The following is a 2,500-nucleotide window of genomic DNA, read 5'->3' on the forward strand; positions in this document are numbered from 1 at the left end:
ATAATAATAATAATAATAATAATAATAATGATAATGATAATAATAATAATAATAATAATAATAATAATAATAATAATAATAATAATAATAATAATAATAATAATAATAATAATAGTTTCAATATCATTAACTGGTCAATTACTGAAATATGTAATCTTGAAAAATACGAAAACTGTTGACAATGCATAGAATGCACCACCCAAAAGCAGATATAGAACGACTTTATCTGCCAGGAAAAGAGGGAGGCCGTGGACTTCTACAACTGGTCGAGTGAATAATGCCGATGTTGACAAAGCCTTTACCCATCAATGGCTAATGGCCTCTGTCTTAAAATCTGAAGCAGAAGGGTTTATCATAGCAGCCCAAGATCAATGCCTACCTACAAGGAACTACCAGGCCAACATATTAAAGAACGTCAGATTCCCAACATGTCGAGTATGTCAACAACAAAATGAAACCACTGATCGTGTTGTCTCCAAGTGCAATCTTCTTGCGCCTACAGAGTAACTCAACAGGCATGATAGAGCTGCACAATATATTTACTGGGTAATTTGCAAAGAGTTGGACTTGCCCCATGATAAAAACTGGTAGGAACACAAACCATCTCTAGTGCTTGAAAATGATCACATCTCACTTCTCTGGGACTTCACCATTCAAACTGACAGAGAGACAGATGCAAATAGGCCAGACATTATGTTGAAAGACTTCAGACAAAAATCATGCCTCCTCATTGATATGACTGTCCCAATCGATATAAACGTATCTCTCAAGACTTACCGAAAACTGAGCAAGTATAAAGATCTTCAAATAGAAATTAGCAGCATGTAGAACCTGAGGACTAAAACAATACCTGTTGTCATAGGTGCCCTGGGAATGATTGCAAAAGGGGCTGATTGCTACCTCACTCAGATACCAGGAAACCCTAAAATGGCAGAAATTCAAAAGATAGGGCTCATGGAACTGCCCATATCCTATGCAAATTCTTTGTATGTAATCTCAAGTTTTAAAACAAACACATAATTTTCTTATGGTTTCTTAAACATTCTCTAGAACCACACTATGTACAAGTCCAAATATATGGCACCCTAGGCATAACACTAACATGAACTTCTAACTTGTCTTTTGAGGTCTCTGGGTGAGATTTGGAGCAAACATGTACAAATGTAAAGCAAAAGTCAAACATAAAATGATAATAATAATAATAATAATAATAATAATAATAATAATAATAATAATAATAATAATAATAATAATAATGATGATGATGATGATGATGATAATAATAATAATAATAATAATAATAATAATAATAATGATGATGATGATGATGATGATGATGATGATAATAATAATAATAATAATAATGATGATGATGATGATGATAATAATAATAATAATAATAATAATAATAATAATAATAATAATAATAATAATAATAATAATAATAATAATAATAATAATAATTTGAGAAGCTCAGGACTCAAAGCAGAGACTGAAAGTTTTTTAATTGCTGCACAAGACCAAAGCCTCCCCACCAGAAATTACCAAAAACATATAGTGAAAAAAAACATAACAAGTAACTGTAGAATTTGTGGAGATGGACAAGAAACAATAAATCATATTATCTCTGGCTTCCCAGTCCTGGCTAAGAAGGAATATATTCACAGACACGACAGAGCTGGGACCTATATACACTGCAAGCTATGCCAACACTATGGAATAACAACAGAAAAAAGATGGTATAAACACACGCCAGAAAAGGTCACAGAAAACGAGAAAGCAACCATACTCTGGGATATGCCAATACACACAGGTAGAGAAATTAAGGCAAATAGACCAGATATAGTTGTCAAAGATCATGAAGAAAAAAGAAGAAAGAAAATGCTTTCTAATTGATGTATCAATACCAGCAGATGACAACGTCTCTCTAAAAGAAATGGAAAAACTTTCAAAATACAAAGACCTGGAAATAGAGGTGACTCGAATGTGGAATCTAAAAACAAAAACAATTCCTATTATAGTAGGTGCCTTAGGTATAATAAAAAAAATATTCAGACAAATACATAACAAAAACACCAGGACCTACAAATATATATAACATACAGAAAATTGCACTACTGGGCACAGCACACATCCTACGCAAGACACTTTCAATACAGTAACCATAAGAGCACCACAGCAAACCACAGCACATACCCAAGGCGCACAAAGCTGCGCTCGCTAGTGAAGTGAAAGCACGTTATAAAAATAAAACTACTGAACAATAATAATAATATATGTATATGGTTGCGTGTCTGTGTTTGTCACCCCACTATCGCTTGACAACCGACGTTGATATGTTTACATACCCGTAAATTAACGGTTCGGCAAAAGAGACCGATAGAAAAGTACTAGGCTTACAAAGAATAAGTCCTGGGGTCGATTTGTTCGTCTAAAGGCGGTGCTCCAGCATAGCCACAGTGTCAGATGACTGAAACAAATAAAAGAATATAAATAATGA

At 33.3% G+C, this 2,500-nt stretch overlaps 1 protein-coding gene across 1 annotated transcript in view; it reads left to right on the top strand.

The window, feature by feature from the left end:
• The window catches only part of LOC106871154 (SCY1-like protein 2), a 726,002-nt gene that overhangs the window by 85,691 nt on the left and 637,811 nt on the right, over positions 1-2,500 (top strand). The gene's annotated exons all lie outside the window — the stretch shown is intronic.

The sequence above is a fragment of the Octopus bimaculoides genome, chromosome 23 (genome assembly GCF_046866305.1).
Source record: "Octopus bimaculoides isolate indiv1 chromosome 23, ASM4686630v1, whole genome shotgun sequence".
Classification (NCBI taxonomy): domain Eukaryota; kingdom Metazoa; phylum Mollusca; class Cephalopoda; order Octopoda; family Octopodidae; genus Octopus; species Octopus bimaculoides.